Raw genomic sequence first — 27,277 nt, 5'->3', positions numbered from 1 at the left:
TTGCATTTTTAATCATAGATCAAAGACCAAGAGTTCCACACATATCATGCCTGTCATACTTGGTGCTGCTTCCAAAATCCTCAGCAATTCTTTGTATGGACAAGAAAGAATGAGATTATGATGCAGTTTCCTCTTTCTCCTTTCAAATAAATCATTCTCAAAAGCAAAGTAAATACTATGCAAATCAGATGCCACAGATCAAACAGAAAAAGTATACGCAGTTCCCATAAACATACTGAAGTACTATGAACAACTGGGGAGGAAACATGTCTGGGGTATTCCTTTTAGGCCTGTGGATCCCACTAGTCTAAGGATAGTGGAATGATGATGGCAATGCTGCCTAGAAAGAGTAAATGGAATAAAGTACTTGAGAAAGAAACTTGGATTTTAGAATCCATAAGTTAGGTTACATAGCTCCTTACTGAAATAAAGCTTTATCATCTCATGCCATGTTACCCATGCCTACCATCTAGCCACTTTCAGATTATCAGAAGCAAACAGCGAAGGTATAATTAATATATGAAGCAAAGTTCATCTTACATAGTGAATTCAGCCTTGTAACATAATTATTCTATCTTACAACAGGTATTTTAAATCCCAAACCTGAAGTTAATGTTTATTCATCTCAACTATTTATAAATCTACAAAGAACTTTTCAGAAATAGACAGAAGAAGCCAGCATTTTCTAAAGTTCTTAACCATTAGAAGTTCTTAACCCATCACAAAAATAACCAATCATGTATAATAAAATATTATTATAGAAGAGGCAGAAACTTTCTTGCTTGAGTTTTTCCCAAGACCACAGCACATGTATAGGAAGCTCAAAGGATACAGACTTGAAATAATGCTTGTAATCAGGAAAGTTAGCATAGAGCAGCAGTTTGTTGTTTCATGTTGTTTCCCATCCATTAATTTCAAAATTAGATTCACTGAATGTAAAAATCAATACATATCTGAGGAATATGTGTCCTAAAGTTTTAAGCTACACAGAGTATTTGCAGAGAAAGATGTTTCTGCTCTAAACCTTTAGGAATTAAGATCTGATCAGAATTCACCTAGAGAGCATTTATTTCCAATAAAAACTGAGGCAGAACCACATGTTGCATGTTCTTGAAGTCAACTCTATAGTGTTGGTATTGTTGCTAATACTTGTCAGGATATTGAGCATCTCAGCAGAATACAGGAAACATAGGTACTTTTGTACCACCATAAAGTTGAAAACTCTTTAGCCATTGAAAGTCAGGGAGCTCTGAAGTAACTATGAGAACGACTGAGTCCCTGGACGCTAAACACCTCTGAGGGAACTTTCGAAAGAGCTGGAGAAATGTACCCGGCCACCAATACACAGCTTTTAACAGTCTCTGAAGTTAAAATATTTTTAAATAGCACTCATTTAGTTGTAGAATTGTTAGACTGCAGGGAAAGAAAGAGATAAGTTAGACTTAGCGCTTTCTAATTGGGTCTGGTTTTCTCTCCGAAAGCTGAGCTGTGATAATAGTGACATTCCTCACCACTTGGCAACATGTGAGATTTGTGGGTGAGATGGACTTCCTTTTAATTTTATGAATTCAGAACTGAGTTTGTGGAGTCTGTCAACTCGACACGAAATTTTAAGTCTCACTGAATTGCAAATTGCAATTTTAATGCATATTTCCTCTCCATTCATCCATATAATTATTTGTTGAGTGCATCCTCCATGCCAGGCATTGTGGGAGGTACTGGTGGAATACATCTGCACCTGTCCTCAGAGCTTACAGCTCGGTAAAGGAGGATGACTTTAAATCTTACACACACAAAACTGTATCATAAAAAGGAGCTTTTCCCAAATGCCAATACCCAGAGTAGATGAGAGTATGACAAGCCTTCTCTTACACTGCTGGGTGATATGTAAATTGGTATAATTTTCTAAATAGCAACATAGGAGAAAAGTGTTGAAATCTGGTTCTTTCTGAAGTCTAGGGAATTCTAATGTCTAGGAATTTATTCCATCAAAATGATCATGAATGTACACAGATTAAAGAATATTTTTACTGTCATAGAAAATGGAAATAAACTGAATATAAATAAACTGTCATAGGAAATGGAAATAAACTGAATATCCAACTATTAGGGATACCTAGAATAAGTGATATAATCTATATAATGGAGTACTATGTGATTTAAAAAAATAGTTTAATACTAGGTAGCTGCAAAATACATAATGAACTGGGAAGTGGTTAATAATGAAAAAATCAGAATATACACAGAATTATCGTATAATCATAGCGTCCAAAAGTTTCCCAATATAAATGTTAATCAAGGTTTTCTTTATATGATTACAGTAATTTCCATTTTCTATTGTGGTAGTGTTTTCCAAATTCTATAAAACAGTATGCAATACTCTTACTAGATAAAAGAAACCATTATTTAAAATATAAATTTTTTTCATGAACCAAGTATAAAATGCTACACAGGGACTGATTCCCACACTTTAAATTCAGATCAGCTTTGACAAATAAGAGTTCCAGGCTAAGTGTCTCGTGCTAGCTGATATGAGAAAGGAACCACAGTGCAGATAAGAGCCGGGGGGCAGCTCAGTGGTAGAGTGCTTACCCGGCATGTGAGTCCGTAAGTTCAATCCCCAGGATCACGAGAAGGAGAGAGGGAGAGGGAGATTGATTGTGAAAATGGTGTCTTGAAGGCCTATACTATAACAAAATTTAAAATCCATGGGAAAATGTCTGAGAAGTAGATTTCCAGGATGTCAAGATTCTCCAGAAGTCAGGAAGCAGGTGCAGACATGCCCAGAAGAGGCCTCCTCAGTGCTACATGTCGAACACTGACTCTTCTCTAAACACTTTCTGGGCAGGGTGCTCCTTGCAACAAAGTCAAGAAAAAGAAGGATAGCACAACGCTGGATACTGCAATGCCAGACAGAATCACAGCAAATGTTACAGTCTGTTTGGTTATTGTATTTTCTGATCTGGTTTCTGTACCAGTTAATATTCATTTCACTGAAAGTTTAAGGAAATCTAACCAAACTGGCTTATGCAGCAAAGAAACATACTGGCTTCTACAACCGGAAAGATCTAGGAGAATGGGTGGCTTGGTCCAGGGCACAAGAGGTTTCAGGATCCCTATGTCAGCACTGTGCCCTGGGGATACTGTGCTCTGCGATTGCATGGAGTTTTCCTGCAGCTTCAGGCTCACATCTTCACAAAACCATGTTCAAAAGTCTTACCTATCTTAGGTTAGTGCTGTACAAGTCCTGGGATTCGCTCCCTTCTACTGGCAAATTGGGCCACATGCCTACTGCGGTAACAATCACTGTAACTTAGATACTGTTTCGACTGGCTCATGCCTCAGCCACATGCTTTGACCGTGGGACCAGGATGGGAGGTCCATCCAACCATATTCCCTGAGAACTGGAAGCCATGATTTCTCCAAAACAGAAGCAGAGTGATGCTAGTAGGAAGAGAGAATGGACGTTGTGTGTTAAAAAAAAAAAAAAAAAGGTCCACAAAATGGATATGTCCTCAAAAAAACAAAACACCCAACTGAATATATTACTGTTATTCTCAAGTTAAAAGGTATTTGGTCAAAGAGAAATACTCCCCTTCCCTGCCTTAAGACTTTTACTTGAACTCACAGCTTACATATGAGAAAGGCTATATGTGCGTTTATTGCATCCCCATATACAGGATTCAAGGATTTAAAATTTTAAAAGTGTAATTGTTTTTAAAATGTTTTAGAACTTATATCATGTTATTATAAAAATATGCTCATACATCTAGATATGTAAAATTTTAGAAGTTGCAGGAAGATATGAAGAAAAATATCCATAATTCCACAATCTAGAATATTAAGATTTTGTCAGTTATCTTGTCACTGTTTTAGATATATTTGATTTTTTGAGATGAGGTCCTATTGATATATCTTTGTGCATGCTTCTTTCACTTACAGTCACAGCATGACATTTTATCTCAAAAATTTTACTGTAATTGATGACTACAAAAATCTCATTTTCTATTTCTAAGTTCTATGTTTTAACTTCATGTCCTATGCTGCATTTAATAGAGCCTATCATAACCTACCACCTCATCTTTAAGATTACCTTAGACTTGATTACTTAGTCTAGGTTTGGGGATATTTTAAAGATTCTTACAGCCAAAAAATTTTAAATTAGCAGCAAAATAGTTGGTTTTCGCTACTTCATTATAAAAGTAACACTTAAAGCTGATCAAATGTTACATAAAATCAATAGGTTTTACTGAATATATCTAAGAAAAGTAAGATTTTGCTTCTTCTAAAGACATGTTCTGCATTATACAAGACTCACTATTAACAAAATTTCTTAGAAGGTGTTAAATATAAACTTTGGCTCATCAACAGAGTTGAGTATTTGGGATACGCTGAATTTAGCACACACTATGTTTGCCTGTTTGATTTTTTTTTTTGTATTAAATTCTTTTATTGGTACATTGTAGGTATACAACACAATTACATTTCTCATTGGGAATTGTACCTTTACATGATGCATCTTGGTTCTTATTTTTTTCCCCATTCCTAGCCCTCCCTTCACGCCCTCCACCCTTCCCTATTTACAAAGACTTTAGTTCCATTTTTTCCATTTCTCATCATTTTTCCTTTCCCTTCTTTCCTTTCCCCTGCCCCTCCCACTACCCCTACCCCTTTGGACCTTTTCTTCCTATTTTACATTATCGATTATTCATTCTAATCATTGGTACATTTTAGGTATACAATATAATGACATTCATCATTGGAAATTTGCACCTTTACATAGTCTCTCTTGGTTCTTATTTTTCACCCTTGCTCAGACCTCCCTTCAATCCCTCCATTCCTCCCTATTTACAAAGATTTTGTTCCTATTTTTCCATTTTCTCATATTAATCCCATTCCCTTCTATCCTTTCCCCTACCCCTCCCACTTCCTTCCCCTTTGTCCGTTTTCTTCCTATTTCACATTGCCTATTATACATTTAGTCCTTATTTACACTTTCAGTTTCTCACACCAGAGAAACTATTCGGTATTTACACATGTGTGTCCTATTTATTTCACTTAAGAGTATTGCCTCAATGTGCATCCACTTAGCTATAAATGTCCCTAATTTCTCATTTTTTATGGCTGAGTAGTACTCCATTTTATAAAAAAAACCACATTTGCTTTATCCAGTCTCCAGTTGATAGGCATTTGGGCTGTTTCCAAGTTGTAGCTATTACAAACTGCGCTGCTATGAACATGGGTGCACATATATCACTGTGGTATGATTCTTTTAATTCTTTGGGGAAGATCCCCAGCAGTGGAATAGCAGGATCAAATGGGACTTCCAGTCCTAGTTCTTTGAGGTATCTCCATACTGATTTCCACAGTGCTTGCACCAGTCTACACTCCCACCAGCAGTGGAGCAGTGTTTCTCTTTCCCCACAGCCCCGCCAGCATTTGTTATTGGTTGATTTCATGATAGCAGCCATTCTTTCTGGAGTGAAGTGGAATCTCAGCCTTGTTTTCATTTGCATCTCTCAAATGACCAGTGATGTTGAACACTTTTTCATGTATTTATTTGCTATTTCTACTTCTTAGCCTGAGAAATTTCTGTTCATTTCAGATGCCCATTTTTGGATTGGGTAGTTAAATTTGGGAGGTCTGATCTTTTTAAGTTCTTTATAGATTCGAGATAGTAGACCTTTTTCTGAGGAAGAGCAGGTGAAGATTTTTCCCCACATTGTGGGTTGTCTCTTCACACTGCTGGTGGTTTCTCTTGCTGTGTAGAAGCTTTTTAATAAGAAGAGATCCCATTTGTTGATTGTTTGTGCTAGTTCATGGGCAACTGAGGTTTTGTTCATAAAATCTTTTCCTACACCTATGTCTTCAAGGGTTCTACCTAACCTCTGTTCCAACTGGTTCAGAGTTTCTATTTTAATATTTAGATCTTTAATCCATTTTGATTTTAGTTTAGTGCATGATGAGAGATATAGGTCTAGTTTTAATCTTTGGCAAGTTGAAGCCCAATTTTTCCAGCACCATTTATTAAAGAGGCTATCTTTCCTCCAGTGAGGGTGTTTGGCTCCTTTGCTGAAGATGAGATGGCTGAGTGTGTCTGGCATTGTTTCTGCATCTTCAAATCTGTTCCACTGGTCCTCGGGTCTGTTTCTTTGCCAGTACCATGCTGTTTTTATCACAGAAGCTTTGTAGTAGAGTTGCAGGTTGGGGATTGTGATACCCCCTGCCATGTCTCTGTTACCTAGAATTGCTTTTGCTATTCTGGGTCTCTTCTTGTTTCAAATGAATTTTTGGATTGTTTTCTCGAGGTCTATGAAGTATGCTGCTGGGATCTCAATTGGAATTGCATTAAATCTATATAGCAGTTTTGGAAGTATGGCCATTTTCACTATATTAATCCTTCCTACCCAGGAGCAGGGGATGTCTGTCCATTTTCTGATATCATCTTCAATCTCTCTTTTCAGAGTGCCATAGTTTTCAGAGAAGAGGTCTTTGATTTCTTTCATTAGGTTGATTCCTAGGTATTTCAGTTTTTTGGATGCTATTGTGAAAGGAATTATTTACCCTATTTCTCTCTCTGTCATTCGTGTAGAGGAAAGCTATTGATTTTTGTGTGTTGACCTTGTAACCAGCTACTTGACTGGATTTGGTTATTAAGTCTAGAAGACTTTTGGTGGAGTTCTTGGGGTCTTCTATATAGAGTATCATGTCATCTGCAAATAATGACAATTTGACTTCTTCATTTCCTATCTTTATTCCTTTCATTTCTTTCTCTTGTCTAATTGCCGTGGCTAATGTTTCCAGAACTATATTGAACAAGAGTGGTGATAGTGGACATCCTTGTCTTGTTCCTGATTTGAGTGTGAAGGATTTCAGTTTTTGACCATTTAGTATGATATTGGCTGTTGGTTTTTCATAGATGGCTTCTATCAGTTTGAGGTAGAGACCATCTATTTCAATTTTTGGTAGGGTTTTTATCATAAATGCATGTTGGATTTTGTCAAATGCTTTTTCTGCGTCTATGTAGATAATCATATGGTTTTTGTCCTTGGCTCTATCGATGTAATGCATTACATTGATTGATTTTCGTATATTGAACCATCCCTGCATCCCTGGGATGAATCCCACTTGATCAGGGTGTATGATCTTCTTGATGATCTTCTGCCTTCTGTTTGCCAGTATCTTATTAAGGATTTTTGCATCTGTGTTCATTAATGAGATTGGCCTATAGTTCTCCTTTTCAGTTGGGTCTTTCTCTGCTTTGGGGATCAAGGTGATGCTTGCTTCCAGGAATGAATTTGGGAGTATTGCTTCCCTTTCAATTTCACTGAAGAGTTGAAACAGTAGTTGCAGCAGTTCCTCTCTAAATGTCTTGTAGAATTCAGCAGTGAAGCCATCAGGGCCTGGGCTTTTCTTAGTTGATAAGTTTTTAATTACATTTTCAATTTCATTGGTTGATACTGGGTTTTTCAGAATTTTTAGATCTTCTTTGTTCAACTTTGGTAATTCATATGTATCTAGGAATCTGTCCATTTCTTCTGTGTTGTCCATCCTATTGGTGAATAGGTTCTGGAAGTAGGTATTGATGATCCCCTGGCTTTCTGCTGGGTCTGTTGTAATTTCACCCTTTTCATTCCTAATTGCAAGGATTTGGGCTTTTTCTTTCCTTTTTCTGACAAGGTTGGCTAAAGGTTTGTCAATTTTGTTGATTCTTTCGAAGAACCAACTCTTGGCTTCATTGATTTTTTTGTATTCTTCTCTTAGTCTCCATTGCATTGATTTCTCCTCTGATCTTTATAATCTCCTCTCTTGTATGAGCTTTGGGGTTGTCCTGCTCTTCTTTTTCTAGAAGCCTGAGGTTCAGCATCAGGTTGTTTAATTGGGCTCGTTCTGTTTTCCTAATATGCATATTCACTGCTATGAATTTCCCTTGTAAGACTGCTTTCATTGTGTCCCATAGATTCTGAGATGTTGTATTGTCATTGTCAGTTAATTGAAGGAACTGTCTGATTTCTTCTTTAATTTCCTCTGTGACCCACTGGTTATTCAGAAGTGTGTTGTTCAATTTCCACATGTTTATGAAATTTTTTGAGTTTCTTTTCCTATGGATCTCCAATTTCATCGCACTATGGTCTGATAATATACAGGGGATAACTTCAATTCCTTTGCACTTACTTAAACATGTTCTATGTGTGAGTATGTGGTCTATTTTAGAGAATGAGCCATGTGCAGCTGAGAAGAATGTGTATTCTGATTTTGTGGGGTGGAAGACTCTATAAACATCTGTTAAGTTCATTTGTTCAAGAGTTTGACTGAGTTCTAGTATTTCATTACTTACTTTTAGTCTAGTTGATCTATCTATTTGTGACAGTGGGGTGTTGAGGTCCCCCACTACAATTGTATTAGTGCATATATGACTTTTCATGTCCGTTAGTATTTGTTTGATATAGTTGGGTGCACTAGTGTTTGGTGCATAGATATTTATGATTGTCATCTCTTCCTCTTGGATTCTTCCCTTTACAAGGATGTAGTGTCATTCTTCGTCTCTCTTAATCAGTGTTGGTTTGAAATCTACTTGATCTGCCAAGAGGATAGCTACTCCTGCTTTTTTTCGGGTTCCTGTTGCATGGAGTATTGTTTTCCATCCTTTAACTTTCAGTCTATGAGTTTCATTTTGAATGAAGTGTGTTTGTTGTATGCAGCATATTGTTGGATTGTGCTTCTTGACCCATTCTGCCAGTCTATTTCTTTTGATTGTTGAATTGAGACCATTAATGTTGATGGTTATAACTGAAACGTATTGACTTGTCATTGCCATGACTTTTTCCTTTTGTTGGGTTCTCCCCCTTTACATTTAATTTCTTGTCCTGCCAGATGGGTTCATTCTGCTTTGCTTCCTGGGGTTGTGATCCTCAATGTCTGTTCCTAGGATATTGTGTAAAATTCTTTGGAGTGCTGCTTTGGTATTCACCAAGTTCCTCAGGTGCTCTTTGTCATGAAAGTATCTTATTTCTCCATCCATTTTGAAAGATAGTTTTGTAGGGTACATCAATCTGGGTTGGAGGCTGTTTTCTTTTAGGGCTTGGAATATGTCACTCCAAGCTCTTCTTGCCTTGATGGTTTGTGTTGAGAAGTCTGCTGTGATTCTGATGGGCTTTCCTTTGTATGTGATTTGTTTCTTTTCTCTGACTGCTTGGAGAACTTTGTTCTTCTGTTGAGTTTCTGGAATCTTAACAATTATATGCCTATAGGTACATTTTTTTTGATGAAGCCTATTTGGAGTTCTATATGCCTCACTTATCTGTATGTCAAGCTCTTTTCCGCTGCTTGGGAAGTTTTCTGCCATTATTTCTGTGAAGAGATTTTTTATGTCATCTGCACTCTCTCCTGTTTCTTCATTGAGCCCAATCAGTCTTATGTTATTCTTTTTGGCATCATTTAGCAGCTGCTGGATTGATTTCTCATGTTCCCTTATAATTTTGAAGAAAATTTTCTTTTCCTGGTCTCTAATTCCAATCTTATCTTCTAGATCTGAAATTCTGTCCTCACATTAGCTCATTCTGCTGTGTAGACTTTCAATGGAGGTTTTCATGTCCTGGAAATCTATTTGCATCTGTTTTATGGATTCCATTTATTTCCTATGTTGGGACTCCATCATGTTCCTGAGCTCCTCTCTAGATTTCTTAATCATGTCTTGCACTAGGGGCACAATTTCTCCTGTTACCTGCGAAATTATTTCTGATTTCATTTTTTCCAGATCCCCTTTTGTTGCCAGTTCAGTGGGTCCAGGTGGTTGAGTATCAGAGTGTCCCATCCTTTTTCCCTTTGGGGTTGCTGTAGGTGATCTGGAAGTCTGGTTTTGAGACTTATTTACATGTTTTCTCATTTCGACTGGGGTGGGGGGCTGTTAGTGCCTGCACGGATTACCTCCTCTGAGCTGGGTGAGGTGGGACAGGAGTCGGGAGCAGCGGTAGGGATGGTGACCCAAAAGCCCTTTCCTGTGTACTGGGAGCAGCCGGAGGGATGGTGGCCAGGGGACCCCTTCCTCTGGACCAGGAGCAGTGGGATGGTGGCCCGGAAGCCCCTTCCTCTGGGCCAGGAGCAGTGGGACAGAAGGTTGACCAAAAGCCCTTTCCTCAGGGCTGGGAGCAGCAGGAGGGATGGTGACCGGGAAGCCCCTTCCTCTGGACCAGGAGCAGTGGGACGATGGCTCAGAAGCCCCTACCTCTGGTCCGGGAACAGTGGGACTCAGTACCTTGGTCTGGTGGTCTGGTGTCCTCTGCGTCTTTGTAGTGTGGAATCAGGTGGCTGCCTGTCTGCAGCGGGCTGATTCGGTGTGTGTTCCAAGCGACTGGGGACCTCGGTAGAGCATGGGCAGACCTGCCTGTCTGCAGCGGGGTGATTCAGTGTCTTCCGCGGGACTCAGGACCTCGGTAGGGCATGCACAGACCTGCCTGTCTGCAGCGGACTGATTAGGTGTGTGTTCCGAGTGACTGGGGACCTCGGTAGGGCATGGGCAGACCTGCCTGTCTGCAGAGGGCTGATTCGGCATGTGTTCCATGCGACTCAGCTTGTTTGATTTTTTAAAAAATCACGGTCAAGTTTTTAAGTGAGAATTATCTTTTTGAACTTCTGCTAAGAGACGTCTTGCAATGAACTTTCCCAGATGAACATGAAAGGTGTCCATATAATGAGGGGCAAAGAATTTCAGTTTTACATACACACATCCAGCCCAATACCTTAAAAACCCATAGAAAGAAACAAACGACTAAGACTCAGAATATTAGAATTCATTTTTCCCAATAAGATACCATCTACCAGATCAGTATATACCTAACTTCCATGATAATTTTGAAGGTAAACTGAATTTGGATGATTACGAAAATGAGCAAACTAATTTCCTTTTCTGAAACATTTTTTCAAAGTTTCAAGATCATTCACTTAACACAAATCAATCCAATGCAACTGGCTATTTTCTTCAAAGTGATTTTTTTAAAAAAAAGTTAATAGATTTTTCTTAGTTTTCATCAGTCAAAGGGACTATAAAGCTATTTCTTTGGAATCATATTCTCTGAAGGCTGAAGTTGTCTTGTTACTCAATCCATCTGTCCTCATCCCTCAGCCAGAAGTGCAGATTTTATAATCTTAAGTGAAATCATTAACCTTCACTGCCAATAATCTCCTGTGCTAAATATGTATTGAAATATTGCCCCACAGAGTCAAGATAACTATTTTAAGCAAAAAAGAATTTCCACACAAAGTTAAAGAGTAAGAGCCAAATTCTTAAAAGCTTTATATACACAAAAATCCCCAAACTCTGACACTGAAATGATCAGAACTATGATTTTGGATTTATATCATGATTTCAACACAACTATGTTTGTGATACAGATTTTCCTGGTTCTTAGCTGTGATGACAATGAAGAAATGTATTCATGAGTTATGTGGACAGCAGATGAGTCTGGACCAAATACTGCCTTCATTTTTTTTCTTTTTAGGGGAAATAGTTCCCCAAACACTGGAAGGTCTGCAGGGAATTCCAAGAGGATCTTGGGAAAGCACATGGCCTTGGGAATCAGCAATGTGTCCAAAGCCACCTCTGTAGAGCCCATTTCTACTTCCCACCCACACAGAGCTGGTTTTTCCTGGGAGCCAAGGACCGCCTCCTCCCATGATGGCCTCTCCCTAGGCTCAGGTAAAAAAACCCAGTAATTTAAAAAGGAATCAGACATGTTCATCACCCTTTTCTCACAAGCCAAGCCACAAGTTCTGTTTGCACTTTGGTTCTTTTTGGTATTTGTTGTTATTGGTACGTACTTTAACGTGGACAAAATGCTACAGGAAATCTGTAGGCTTTGCAGCATAAAAAAATCTGAGAAATTCTACTCTTGAAACAGTAGATTCATTAGCCATAGTGAACTTTTCTTGAGAAAAAAATTTAATGATTCTTTTTTCTTTTTTTCCTGTACTGGGAATTGAACTCAGGACTTTGAGCTTGCCAGGCAGGTGCAGTGCCACTGAGCTAAATCCTGCCCAGATTCTTTTTTCTAAATAGATTGTGAATATACAAGTTTGGAGAATATAAAATACGAATAAACAACACATTTTATAATCCTATTCACAAATACTGTTTATTTCATAATGTACATGTATTTAAACAAAATATGGACAGTATTCATTATTTTATCCCTGGCTTTAATGAGACAATATAAATACTGTTTTCTGTTTTTAAATATTTTGTGAACACATAACATTTATTGGCTATATTAAATCCTATCAGAGGGGTAAACTATTTTTTCTCATTGTTGAATATGTAGTCTGAATTTTGATGCTTATATCTATAATCTTTTAATAGGCATCTTTTACGTGAAACCTGATTATTACTTTACTATGTATTCCTAAATGGGATTTAAGGGCTCTTGATTGCCAACTGCTCTCCAGCTAGTCCTATCAGTAAATACTCCTGCCGGCATGAAACAAATGTCCGTTCTCCATGACCTTCACTAGCATAAGGTATTGACATAATCGCCAGTTGAAGTGGCACATGTTAGGATTTATTCTGGTGCAGGAATAGTAATGGAGATAAGACATATTCCAACATGGGCAGAGGCCAAACTATTTCAGTAGAGACCTATGTGTGTACTGATAAGGGCACAGTCCTTGAGATTGAACCTTCTGGATTCAAAACCTGAGTCTTTTACTATCTAGGTGGTCTGAGACAATTTATACTTAGACTTTCAGTATCTCAATTTCTCCAACTGTATACTGTAATGAGAATTACAACAGTACCTACACCTCAAGAGTGAAGTTAGATAACACATATGGAGTGGTTAACATAATATTTGGCTCATACAGTATGATTAATAAATAATATCTACCATTCTATTATAGTTGTTATAAAAATATGAACTGTAAGCTGAATCTGGTGGTAAATGCCTATAATCCCAGCTCTCCGGAAGGATTGCAGGAGGATTGCTAGTTCATAGTGAAATTAGTGAGACACTGTCACAAAAAATAAAAAGGGCTGGGGATGTAAGTTTTCTGTGAAGGCCCTGGATTCAATCCCCAATACTAGGAATACACATACATATATAATTGAACTGTAATGATAATCTTATAACTGATTAGCACTTGAAGATTGTCAAAGTGATTTCATGTGCATTTATTTCATCTTATTTTGAAAACTATTGTGACTAGTAGTAGGTCACAGTGAGAAAATGTTAAATTCTTCTTAGAGGAGCTGAAACCAAGACAGAGGAAATGTCTAAGGTGGCACAAAAGCCAGAGCCAGGACAAAGTGCTCAGTCGTGGGCCTCTCCCACCAGGCTCTCTGAACAGCACAACGTCACATAATTGCACAGGACAATCTTCGTCATGGGTGATGAATACTATGAGAAATCTAAGATATGTGCACTTCTAGATGTATTTGATTTAAAGAAGCCTATCTGTGATTAACTGAAGCTCGCTACCCAAGAGGAAGGCAATAATAGTCCATCTCCTCTATGAAAACAAGCCTGTGCCTGTAGGGGGAGTCATTCTACTGTCCACTTACAAAGTACCTTCAGGCCTTCCATAAAGCCACAGGAACCTGGGTACTGAGATGCCTTCCATGAAGACAGCCACACAAGTGGCCAATCATAAAGGTAAATGATTAAGAGAGCACAGGGTACAGTGCCAATATCCTCAAATCCCAGCGGGCTGTGTAGCTTTGATGATCACAGAGTGTATGAGGACATGACATTGGATCATCTCTTCCTCAGAGCTTTGTCCTGTCAGTTCAAGTCTATCATGTCAGGAGCAATTCCACATAATCTTGGGGAAAAATCATTTCACAATTAAATCATGAGTAGAGCCTAGTTTTCCTGCCTACAGGCCAGCTATGGCATGTCAAGACATAACTCCGTTTTCGCCTCCAATCACAGCTAAGGCCTCAACAGTCTGGTGATGCTGTGATGCTCCAGGGCAGGACTATACCAGCTGGGAGACATCCCGGGAGAAACAAAATCTTCATCTACATAGTTCCTCATTGTTCTAGGATTTTCACCTGCTGCTGCTCTCTGAGTCATCTGTTACATTTGTTACTCCCAACGTACCAAATAAAGGTGCGGCAAGCTTGGGGTCTTTTGTCTTTGCTGCCCAGAGCAGCACTGATCAGTCTCAAAGCTCAGCTTCTTCTCTAAGTCTTATTTTCCTCTTTTTTGTCTAATAAGTTAATTCACTTGTGCTGTTGTGGGTTGCAGGAGACTAGGACTTACTCCAGAGGTTCTAGTAACGTCCCCTTTTCCTGTTCCCAACACTATCAGATGCCCTTTTGAGGGCTGGCACACCCTCCAGGGCACTCTCCTTATGTGTAGGAAGGCTGTTTAGAAAAAGACACCTGCTGTTTGATGGGAGATGACCAAAGGTCAGCTTTGGCATCCTGCTGTGTGAGTTAGAGCGAAGGGCAGGGAAAAGTGAAACCAAACTGTTCTGGCCCCTGTATTGAGAATCTGATATGCAAGTCTCAGACAGCAAAATTAGGTCCTTTTCTGCAGCCTACAGTCAGACTGGTTTTTAAGTCAAAGACCCAAAAGTTGATGTACCTCTTTTGTATTTAGATGGCTGCACACTTAACTAGTCAGTAAGCAAATAAACCCTGCCTAAAACGTCTATATCTCACAAACGGTTTTCTGTTCAAAGATCTTATTAATAGCATTAGGTGTTACTGTTACTGAAGATAATAGATTTCCAAAGTATTTTCACATTGTCTTATTCTAATAGTGTTTCTCATTATTTTTTAAATTGCTTATGATATTTAAGTGTAGTGTTTTAATAGGATGTTTTATGTCAATGAACAAACTCTTCCATTCTGACTATATGCAATGTCCAGGTAAATTGAGGTACAAAACTGCTAAAGTAAAATACCAAAAATCCAACTACAGCATTCACTAGTAAAGGTTGTTTTCTAAATACATCTGAGTACTTAGTGTTCTTCCAAAATAACAAGGGATCACAGCACAACCTGAATGATATGATATCCCCAAAATTAACTTGATGGCCATGCAATTACTGAAAAAAAACTCCTACCATTAAAAAAGAAATAACCCAGGCACAAGAAACACTGCTTAATCCATGCCTGGCCAATGTGAAAGATGAGAAGAGACGCATTCAAAGATCAAAATAAAAACCACATTGACTTTCAACCACATGTGATGTTTTTCCTTCTCCTGTTCAAGAATTTCATGAGCTATGAAACCAGGCTTCTTAGGAGGCAGAATAAAACAGACTGGGGAGGGGGCTCTGCTTTCAGAAACAAAAAGGAAATTACTGAATATCTATTGTGTACTTAACACATTCCTGCTGGCTTGGAGGTACATGCATGACTGTCCCATCAGGAGGCTTATATTACCTGATGGGATTGTCCTGTGCCACCTAATGGAACAGTCATGCATGCATTTCTGGTGGTTCGGAGCTGCCCAGCAGCAACACAAATGAATTACAGCCTCATTATGTTTAAAGATTTGGTATAAGGCAAGAAGGTAATAGCTTCAATGTCAACTCATTCAGAGAGCCAAGACACCCAAGCAAAACACAAAAGGGAGCCATTGAATTAGCATGTAGTACATAGTATGATTGAACAGAGGGACCCTCAAAGTCACCAGTTTTCTGAGAATAGTAAGCAACTGGGGGAAGTTGCCAGAAATCATTGTTAGAAGACATGGGATACAGTTTGGGTCTTAATGAGTCAGAATAGCCATATGATAATGTCTCAGAAAAGGCAATAAGTAAGGGATGAGTAGAGGACTGAACAAAGTCTGCCCAGGACTTGGGAAAGGAAAAACGCACACAGAGAAGAATGGAAGGAGACACAGCTGGAGAGATGGGGGCAGGAGGTCATGGTTGGAGGGTACTGGGTGCAGTATTCAGGAAAGTCTGATATGGTGTCTGTCTGGTGGTAGTAGTGATAGTTAATACGATCATCTTACAATGTTAAAATCCTTGTATGTCCTAAATAGGTCCCCAGAAATACTTAAGGACAATGTAGTATCGTGAAAAGAATACTAGCATTCAAGTTAGGAGGCTCAACCCCAGTTATGCCACCTTGCTTACCATCCTGAGACACTTCATTGTATTTGCTAACTGATTTCTTCATTAGCCAATATGGAGTCAGATGACTGCCATCTTCCCTCTACAATTCTAACGTGCAGGATTTCATATGATAGTACTTACTTCGTAGTTATGAGGATAAAATCATATGAAGCACACAAAGCATCATAAACCCTGGTGCAACATAAGCACTCAAAAAATCAGTTGCTTTTTATGTAGTATTATTTTAGCACTTTGTTGCTTCATACAATTATGTGATTCAAGTTAATACAAAAGTCAATAGACTGTGTGCTCTGGGATCTGAGTTACAAACTTTTTGACTTATAAACTCAGAGAGTCTACTTAGGAGAGTCTTATGATAATACATCTCATCATAAAACTAGACGACATTCACTGGAGGATATGCTAGCTTAGGCTGTTATCCTTAACACCTGAGCAAAGTCTCCACAAGGAAGGTGCTCAGGAGCACGCCCTGTGTGTGGTGAGCACAAATCATCTCTCCTATTGATCACTGTTCTGAAATGGACAACCCAGCATAATGGCTGTCCATGTGCTACCCATGACACTTGATAAATCCTGTGTCCTAATGAAAAACAAACAATCTGAAAACCTCAGTGAAGGCAGCAGAAACTGAAGAAAACTGCCAAGTGTTCTGGACACTGTTCTTCTGAAGAGCTCCACACTCCTTCATTTAGCTTCCAGAAACAACTCTTCTCTGAAAGAATCATTACAGTGTCACAAGAACATAAATATGCCTGCTGGGCTATGTGTTCACTCACCTACGGGGAATTCACTTATCCAAACAACCGGTAGTGTGCCAGATGCTGGAAGAGTGGGAATAAGTGAATTCCAGCTCTAAGGATGGAGGGTGGGGAAACTCAGGAGCAAAAGGCCTGAAGGCATGGGAGGAAGCACCACTGCACAGACCAGATAAGCACAGCTTCTTAGAGGAGCCCAGTGGATGTGGCATAGCTTCTCACTTAGGAACCCCAGATGAACAAATGCCATTAATAGTTGAGTTTGCCTCAAAAGCCCATTTCCATGTCTACTGGACACTGAATAAATGCACTTATGACCATCTACACAGCTATTCACTTAAGGTTATGTCTTTTTACGTAGAGAATACTTTGAAGTCAGAACCTGCAGCAATAAACAAAGTTAGAAGTAGATGCAATCCATCCTTTTCAATGATGGCACCTCAACATGGACCTGCATCAATGTTCTACTTAAACACTACAAAGCTGTAGCTGGGAAGCTGCTGGTTCTGAAGACCAGTTGGGGGCCTAAGGTAGCATATCCTCCAGTGAATGTTGTCTAGTTTTATGATGATGTATTATTCACATTTACTGAGGATCAATAATTTGCTTCACATTGTCTCATATGTTGTTTCATGTCAGCCTCAAAATCCTGTGACGTTACATTGCGCACTTAACAGATTAAAGAATTTTTTCATAGGTGTTATGTTAATTAACTTGGATTAATTATAAGAGTCAGGAGAGAATTTATATATCTGACTTCAAAGTTCATGTCTTCTTCCACCATGTGAGGTTACTTCAAAATTCAGAATACAAAGATTACAGATTAAGGTTTCACCTGGAGGGAACATTTATACAAAATGAAATTATGTGGGGTGCTATCTGGTCTCTGCCCATTTTTGTCAAATCCCGTTAATGGCACACAAGACTGCTGCATCTGCCTGGCAATTATGACCATCTGCCTGGCAGGTCAGCAGTGGCCCCAAGCTTCAGAAACTTCAGTGTGAACGGAAGGTCAGGAACCAGAACGAGGATATCAACATGAAAGGGAAGTATTGCATTTGATTATCTCCTTTTCACAATATTTTGAAACCTTGATCCTAATTCCCTCTTCTCCCCTCCCCAAGCTATTCTTGGCTTTCATTCCATTGCATTTAATATATGTTCAAACAAAAGTCTTAGAGACAAAACAAAGATTACAACTAGAAATTACATTTTATTCTGAGCAAAGTTCAGAAGATAGTCAGTGTTAGAATTTTGTTAGGTTAAATGAAATGGTAGTGATTTCATACACAAAGGATTTCCCATCAACTTAGATTATAAAACTACATTTGTCTTCTGAAAAAGTAAAAACAGAAACTCAAACCAAGGTAAACTTTCTTCTTAGAAAACTTAAGTAGCTTAACTAAATTCTCCCATACAAGACTAACTATAAAAATGAAGATTATAAAGGTAATGCTTTATCTTATTTTACCTTTAGTTCGTTTCATACTCACACCATGTTAATATGTAAAATATACTAATTTAATTTTAAATACACATAACTCCTCTAAAAATGCAAGCAATATGGAAAGAAAATGGTTTTAGCTTTATTATTTTCAAAGCATATATATGAATGAATTAGTATAAAATTTATAGCATATCATGTAACTGTTTATCAAAAAAGGCCTGTGCAGCATTATCCAGGCTTACACACAGGCCTCTACCAGCAGCCTAGGAGCCCTCTACTGTTCCTTTTGTCCACTAACTTATTTTTTTAAACAAAACAATTTTGCTTATCCACAGAAAGGTTAGGTTATTTTAGATGCCATGTCTGAGCTGTTCAGGTGATATATTTACATCCATGTAATACATAATGACAAAACCACATTTCTCCATTTACCTAAGTCATAACTGCACACTGAAATTGCAATCAGCAACTATTTTTTTAATTACATGTTGTGGCCTTATGCATTCATAAACATTGGATAATCTAGTTCACTGGGAGATCCCTCAAAACAGAAAAGGCCTGATTTGGAGAACTGTCATAGCCTCTTTGTCCCTCCTTCAAAATTATTTTTCATGGGCCAGGGATTTAGCTCAGTGGTTCTGCAGCCTGCCTTGCAAGCACAAGGTCCCGAGTTCAATCCCCGATACCAAAAACAAACAACAACAACAAAAAAAATTAAAACATTCTGTAAAGGTAACTAATTCCCTATGATGAAGGTATGGCAAATATGTACTAATCAAAATTTTTAAAAATAAAATAAGTGGTATATACTCAAAAGCACAAATAAAATAGAAATTATCAATACATTCACCTACAGACTTCTGGACTGTAATAATACACTTCAACTCTATGCCTGGATTGACTTTCAGAGTGAGAGTTCCTTCCTGGTCCAGTACCTCCCCTACTTTGGGGTAAATTGCTCTAACATGGTGATTTTCAAGTGGGGTCTGTAGCACCAACATCATCTGGAAATTGTTCGAAATGCAATATCTAGCTGTACTCAAACCCTATGGAGTCAGGAATGTGGGATGGGGCCAGATAATGGTTTAACATGTTATCAGGTGATTCTGATGTCCACTGATACCTGAAAACCCCCGCATAGAGAATGGGGCTCTACTCAATTTATTTATTTGGTTCCAGAGCCCTCACTGCACTGCCTTGGAAATACATCCCAGGAGAATACCTGGCCCCAGGGCTAGAAGTGTGTAACTCGAATTCACAACATTTGCATTTTCTTTAATATCACCAAAGTGACCATGACACAGAAATGCAGTACTCACTACAGCATGCGTGAAAAAGGCACGTACTAATAAGGATAGTGCCAAGGATTCCAAGGAAAAAGGAACTTATTTCCCCTCATTTTTATCTATCAATTTAAAAGAAGTAATTTAAAAGGAAAAATGATGAGAAATGGCAAAAATGGAAATAAAGTCTTTGTAAATAGGGAAGGGTGGAGGGGGTGAAGGGAGGGCTAGGAAAGGGGAAAAAATAAGAACCAAGATGCATCATGTAAAGATACAAGTTCCCAATGAGAAATGTAATTGTGCTGTATACCTAAAATGTACCAATAAAAGAATTTAATAAAAAATAAAAAAATACAAAATAAAAGAAGTTATTTAGTTATTTCTAATTTTTACAGATGTTAATAAAATAGTATAGTATAGCTTCGCCATAAGAAATATCTATACCACAATATCTCTATATAAGACCAAAATATATATATATTATAATAATATATTATATTATTTATATTATCATCTATAGTAATATATTATATATTAATATAGATGATAATATAATATATAATAAATAATAATGTATAATAATATATATAAATATATATTATATATAATAATAAGACCCCCAAAACCCATCATACTGTAACTTCTTTTATCTAGGGCAAGCAATTCTGCCTGTTATGGTTTTGCTTACAGTAATAATGAGATCAAGAGCATAATTAAACTTTTATGTGGGAAAGAAATATTGAGACTATTGTCTTGATTACTTTTCTCATTGCTGGCAGAAAATAACACCCAAAGTTTGAGGAGGAAAAGTTTATTTCAGCTCACAGTTTAAGTTTCAGTCCATAGTCAACTGGCACAAAGGTAGGGTAGTGTGGCAGAGGAGAAACAGTTCATGGTGTGGCAGGCAGAAGGTGGCAGCAGCAAGCAGAAAACCTCCTTTTCTCCTTTTATCTCATCCAGGCTACAAGCCTTTTAGGTAGTGCCACCAATGTCCAGGCTGGGCATTCCCAATGTCCATACCCAGAACTATGCTAATTCCAATCAGTGGACTAATTTAGCACCACACCTTAATCCTACTCCTAAATCCCAGGATCACATGCCCTGGATCCAGCCAGCTCTGAAAAGCCCCACCTATGAGGCCATGAGGCTTTGGAGGAACATACAACCCAAAACAACTATCAAAGTTGGTGATATGAAACTGTGTTGGACTTTTTTGTTCTGTTCTGTTTTTTATTTTTGTTTTGGTGCTGAGGATTGAACCTGAACTCAGAGTGTCCCTCAAACTAAGTACATACTGTTTCCCTGAGCTACACCCCCAGCTTGTGTTGAAGAATCAACAAGATGGTACTCAATAGCCATGAGTTCTTGCTGAATCTTTTTCTCAGCAATAATTATAAGAATTTTAAATTAAAAGCACAAATGCAATATTTACCACTCACCAGACTGGCAAAAATCTAAAAGCCTAACATTACCTAGTGTTAATAAACATATGGAATTCATACTTTGTAATTATAAGTAAAATTAGAATAACCACCCTAAAGAGCAATATACTATGCTTAGTCAATTTGAAAAGCATACAATTTACTCCAGGAGCTCCAGTCTTAAATGCAGGAACTGACGGCAGGAACATGGAGAAACTTGAGTCCATAAGGCACTTCAACACTGCTTTTAAGAGCTATAATATTGGGAAAGCAACCCAGACATCCCACAGAACATTTGCATATTGACTTATAAATCGTGGTTTATTCACATAAAAATAACATGCTTTGATAAACAATGTAAAACACAAAAACTAGCTCCATAAGCTGTGTAAGTCATGATACTATTTATGCCAAAGATTAAATACTGGAAAAACAGCATTTTTTTCTAAGGAACACATATACATTTTTATAAGGACATGTATGGAAAATACTACAATTCAAATTTGGGAGAATGTGTATAGTTGCCCCTCAGTATCTGTAGGGCACTGATTTCAGAAGGCCCTGGGGATGCCAAAACTTGGGCAAAGTCCTTTACATAAAATAGTACAGTATTTGCACAGACCTATGCTCATCCTCCTACATTCTTAAATCATCCCTAGATTACTTATAATAATGTTAAAGAGGACAAGTTTATTTTGGCTCATGGTTTTTAGTGGATTCAGTCCATAGTTGGTTTGCTTCAAGGTGGAAACAGCATGGTGGAAGGGTCTGGTGGAGGAAAGCTGCTCATGTTGTGGTGGCCAGGAAGGAAAAAGAATGGGGGAGCTGTGGAAGGAGATAAATCCTTCCAGGTCACACAGCTGGTGACCTACCTTTTCTAACTAGACCCATCTCCTAACAGCAAGTTAGCTATAGTGCCTCGATTATCCAATTATCTTCCGAAAACCCCATCTCTGAACAAATGAGCCTTCTGGGGGACATTCTAGATGTAAACCATAATAGCCTCTATGAATTTTTGTTGTTTCATCTGGCCTGAAAGAGTTTTGAGGGTGGGATGGTACGTTGCTTGTGAGCTGCCCCGTGTCTGTGTAGAACCTGGAGCAAAGCAGGCACTTAGGAAGCCTGTGCATGTCCTTCGCTGGGGCTCCATCTTCTCCCTCTATCCTGCAACAAGACCACCAGGCTCCAGCTTTTCTTTTTTTGTCAACTACAGTTTACTTCACATTCAGCGGCATATGCAAGAAACTGATCTGCATCTGGAATTACCTAAGACAGTGCAACAGAGAGATGTGTATTGACAAAGAAAGAAAAGGCTGTCTTGGGCTGGCAAAATGTCAGCTTTCTTAGAAAAACGAAGTTGAGAGTGGCAAAGTGCCAGGCAAGGGACAACTTGGCAACCGCTGTGCCACACAGAAGAATGATCTACACAAACTTTCCTGAAACAAAAATGCATTGTTATCTTTACTTTTTGACACTAAATAACAATAAAAAAGCACACTGCATTTTTCTTTTTTGAGGTGCATCTTGACATATATGGGACTCCTTTGATCCCATCAGCTAAAAACTTCAAAACTAATTTTTGGGCTGCCGCTTTTCAATAGTTAATCTCATCCATTTTATGTTAGTTCTGATTCATTAAGAATTCATTAAGAATGGCATTTTCTAATCTTGTCTCTAAATTTAAAACTCAGATTCTGAAGGTGTACTGTATTAGAGTCTCTGTTGCACTATACCAGCCAAACCAAGGTAACATAAAACTTGGAATGTGGCTGCCAAGCATCCTTAGCAAGTAAATAAAGTGCATAGCACTCAATGTGTCTACCCCAAAGGAATTTGCTAATCCCTCTGTTTTCAATACACTTTTTATCTCATCCATCTAAATTGAATACACGGGGCTGGGCCGGGGATTTAGCTCAGTGGTTCCACTGCCTGCTTCACAAGTGCAAGGTCCAGAGTTCGATCCCCGGTACAAAAAAAAAAGTCTCAGGCCAGGGATTTAGCTCAGTGGTTCCACTGCCTGCCTTGCAAGTGCAAGGACCGGAGTTTGATCCAGTACCAAAAAAAAAACAAACAAAATTGAATAATGATAAACCTTAATAGAATGTGGCTTGTAGCTTCACCCCTTCTAAGCTATGTGCTCCTGGGAAGGTCATTTAATCTCTTGTATGCAAATTTTCCCTCTCTGTAACCAGAAATAATAATAGTGCTTACTTCTAGGAGTATTATGAGGGCTAAATGAATTATTTAAAAATTATTTAAAGAGTACCTGGTACCCAATAAATGCAATATATATTTTTAGTGACTGTGGTTATATATAAACCACATTGTCAAGGGAAGGTTGTATTTAAGAAAAGATCTTGTTTTTCATTAAATACGTCCAGTAGATTATTCACCTAAAGATTTATGCTCCCATAAACCAGGGATGTCAAGAATAATATGAGTGCATTTAAATCAATATAGAATGGCTATAAAATGAATGAGCTGATTCTCAAAAACTCTGCAGTAAATTTCAGATATATCCCAAACTTCAAAGAACTTCAAAGGAAGTTTATCTTCAGTTGTCAAAGTACACATGCACACTTGTTTTCTCATCGTTTCCATTCCTATATGTCTCTGATAAAGTTATTATTCCCCAGAACAACTGAGCTCCATTAAACATAATCCTAAACAGTTCTGGTTCTACTACTGGGATACTATCGAAAGGAACTGAAAACCAAAAACAAATATTATAGCCAATATCTCTAAACCTGGCACTCTTGCCCTCTTTCTACAATACATATTTCCTAGCTGTTTTATTAAATAACATCCCCAAAAGGACAATTTAATAACACTGAAATATTTGTACTTAATTGTGGGACATACTAGCCTAAATGTGCTACATGAGAAAAGGGTGTACTGGCCAAAGGGTGCAAGTGATTCCCAGCACATCAATGCCCAGTGTAAAGGAGGACAAGGCAAAACAGCAAAATGTGGGCCATGTTGTGGAAACGCTAGTGACATTTACAGGCAACTTCTTTACTGAAGGATAAGAATTGCCTGGAAGCAAAGAGAGACCTCTTTGAGAGGCCCGTAATGGGCAGATACGTTCAAAGGCCCCAGTAATTCCAGCCTCTCTGTATTTACCTCCTTGTGTAACTCTCTCCCCTTGAAGAAGGTAACTTGTTTCTGACCAATAGATTTGGCAGAGATGATGGGAAGCCACTTCTGTGGTCAGGTTACAAAAGCCTATTACCTCTATCTTGCTGGCTGACTCTCTCTGATGCCTTGTGGCTTCCATACTTTGATAGAGCATGTGGCCATGGTCAAGAGGCCTGTCTGGCAAGGAACTGATGGTGGCTGAGAACCAGAGAAAAATTGAGGCCCTTTGTCCACATTCTCATGAAAAGTTGAATCCTAAATTCCAACCACAGGAATTTAGAAGCACATCCTTCTTTGATTAAATCTTGAAACAAATATGTTCGAGGTAACACCTTACTATAGCCTGTGAGGTATTTGAAAAAGAGGACTCACCTAAGCCCTGTGCAAATTCCTCACCAACACCAACCAAATAAGAAACATGTAATAAGCTGTTAAGGTATGAGGTGTTTTGTTACACAGCAATGGATAACTGATACAAGATCCATCATCTAATGATGAAAACCAGACAAAGAAATTTATAATGAACGTCATCCTGATTCTCCAGGTCTAAATGAGTCTGACTATATCTTCTAGCTCCTCAAAAGCTCTTAACTTTCATTTGTCAGTTTAGAAACTAAAATGAGACAATCTTGTTCTCCCAAAATTTGTACTGCCTGAATATGCTCCAACACTTACATAATCATTAATAATCATGACTTTCAGGGCCGGGGATTTAGCTTAGGGGTTCCACCACTTGCCTTGCAAGTGCAAGGTCCCAAGTTCAATCCTCGATACCAAAAATAAATAAATAAAAATTAAAAAATAAAATCATGACTTGCAATTTCTTTTAAATCATGTTCTATCAAACTAAGGTTGTTAAGTTTTCTAGGATATATTTTGAACACAATGAATCTTTGTATTTTTGAACAAAATTATTTTATAATAATAGACAAGAGACTTTTATTCCAATTCTATATGCCCTGGCCTCATATGGGATTCTATTTGGTAAATCCTTCCTACCTCCTTCTACCTTTAATGCATAATCTCGAACCCAGGAAATTCTGAGCTCTGAGACAATGAGCACCAGAAATCGTTTATAAACAGGGTATATTTAATCCACTGCTACCACCTTTGAGAAATCGATAAACTCCTGAGTGTTCCTTAATGCTTCTTTCACTGAGGAAATAATGCAGAAGGCAGTTAAGCATTAGGATTGCAGTTTTGTGATTAGTTTTATATTCTTCATATTAGATCTAACCCAGAGGAGCCAACAGCTCAATTTTCATCCTTTATCTGAGAAAATTATATATAGGACCCAGAAAGGCACTGCATTCATTGTAGGTCTCCTTTAAAAAAATTGGACTAACTCACGTCAAATGTGTTCCAGTAAAGTAAAACTCCAATTTGTCCATGTTCTAGTTGGGCTGTGGCTACCTTGGTTTTAAGTATGATTGGCAATGGAGAGAAGGGACAATCTGCTACCATTCCACTTCTTAGGGGCTGGGATGGTACTTTTTTACTTATTATTATTTTAAATTGGTTTAGGTGAAAACACAAATAGAGTCCTCTTCTTTCTACTGTTTTTCTTAACACAAGTACTTCCACAAACGAACCCAATCTTTCTGTTATTAGGTTTAAAAAAAATAATTTATGTTCTAAAACAGGTATCCTTCCATCTATTTTTGTAAGTACCATTTATTTGGAATGCAGCTACATATTAACTGGGTTTGACACTACAAAAAGCAGTTATGACATTATGACAGAGGCTAGCTATATGGTCAAAAAAGCTTGTGAAATACTTAGTATTTGGTCTTTACAAAAAGAAATGTTTTCTAACTTGTTCTTAAAAAGTCATAGAAAAGATGTTATGAGGGCCAGGGATTTAGCTCAATGGTTCGGCCACCTGCCTCGCAAGCGCAAGGTCCCAAGTTCAATCCCCGGTACCAAAAAAAATAAAAAATAAAAATAAAGATGTTATGAGACACACAGTGTTTGTCCAGCTAGTGCTTTATAATATAGTAGGGCTGCTAGAAAAAGAAGTAAGTCTAGGTCTAGTTATGTCTTGTCCAGAAGCAGAGCTGATTTGGAGTCCAAAGAATTCCAAGTGAATCGTTATTTCATTCTTTCTCACATGGAAACTTCTCTGAGATTATCCCTCCCTTATCAAACAAGATAAATATCTGACCAATCTTCTAGGGATACTATAACGACATTATCTGTATAGGTAACTTTCAAAACAGTCAACATTTTCCCCCGCGGATGTCTATTATTAAACTTGAGGAGTTAAGTGTACTTTTCTTGATATAATTTGCTTGTTTAAGCTCTATTCTGTGTTCTTTAAATGTCAGGGGAAGATTATGACAAATATTCTGATGATATGAAGCAAAAAAGACAAATGGGTGCAAGTGATATTTATAACCGCATACCAGCGAGTTTCATGACAAAAATACCAGGTTAAGTAATTTAAGCAGAGCTTTGTAATGAGACGAAGATATAAGGATCATTTGGGATCAAAATAAATTTACTAAGGGCAAGCACTTGCAAACATCTACCTTCTCAAAGGAGGTAGTCTCATTGCTATATCAGTAAACACACAGTGTCCAAAAAAGGAAGATACCTTTGTTCACGAACTTAATTCTTTCTACTATAAACCAAATTGGATAAGAACCAAATCAAATTTCCCCATAAGGTCAACATTGAACCTACCCATTGAATTGATTCAGTTCTCCTCCAACTTGGTTTGCCATCAGAGTCAGGAAAAGAATTAAGTTCATGAACCGAGGCACTGCTGTAATAGTTTTGCTAAACCCTTGGTTCAGAGCCTCTTAGAGATAAGATTCAGTCCCCGGCAGTATCCATACTGAAGAGTCACTGATAACTGGAGCTGTCCAATGAGACTGGCAAGAGTGAGTGGCTCATGACACAGGACTATTGGAGAAGAGTGAAAGGAAAAAAAGTCAGAAAAAAGGCACAGAATGATACACGGTGTTCAAATATGTGAAAGGATGTGGACAAGACAGATTAAACTTCTTCCAGCTGCTCACCAAGGTTACAATTAGAAATTCAAGATGCACGAGATAGTTCTGCTTAATTAAAAGAATTTTTCCTACAATTAGAGCTGTCCTTAAACTGCATTATCTTGGTGGAATCTGAGTACTTACTGCT

At 38.0% G+C, this 27,277-nt stretch overlaps 1 protein-coding gene and 1 long non-coding RNA gene across 6 annotated transcripts in view; one reads left to right on the top strand and one right to left on the bottom strand.

Moving 5' to 3' along the window:
• Nucleotides 1–27,277, bottom strand: part of Ccbe1 (collagen and calcium binding EGF domains 1) — a 268,355-nt gene that overhangs the window by 73,909 nt on the left and 167,169 nt on the right. The gene's annotated exons all lie outside the window — the stretch shown is intronic.
• The window catches only part of LOC147830056 (uncharacterized), a 64,818-nt gene that overhangs the window by 23,942 nt on the left and 13,599 nt on the right, over nt 1–27,277 (top strand). The window contains exons 3-4 of one of the 3 annotated variants that reach the window (XR_015443290.1): nt 11,499–11,695; nt 13,923–19,973. The exons of 1 other annotated variant lie outside the window; for it this stretch is intronic. This is a non-coding gene — a long non-coding RNA (uncharacterized LOC147830056). Of the gene's footprint in view, nt 1–11,498; nt 19,974–27,277 lie in introns of those variants that run through there. One more of the 3 variants, XR_015443289.1, reaches the window with a different exon arrangement.

The sequence above is a fragment of the Heterocephalus glaber genome, unplaced genomic scaffold (assembly GCF_053883595.1).
Source record: "Heterocephalus glaber isolate CG9 unplaced genomic scaffold, H.glaber_assembly_v1.0 deba00000331, whole genome shotgun sequence".
Taxonomy (NCBI): Eukaryota; Metazoa; Chordata; class Mammalia; order Rodentia; family Bathyergidae; genus Heterocephalus; species Heterocephalus glaber.
Note: the sequence above shows the minus strand (reverse complement) of the source record. Positions and strands in the feature narration are given on the sequence as shown.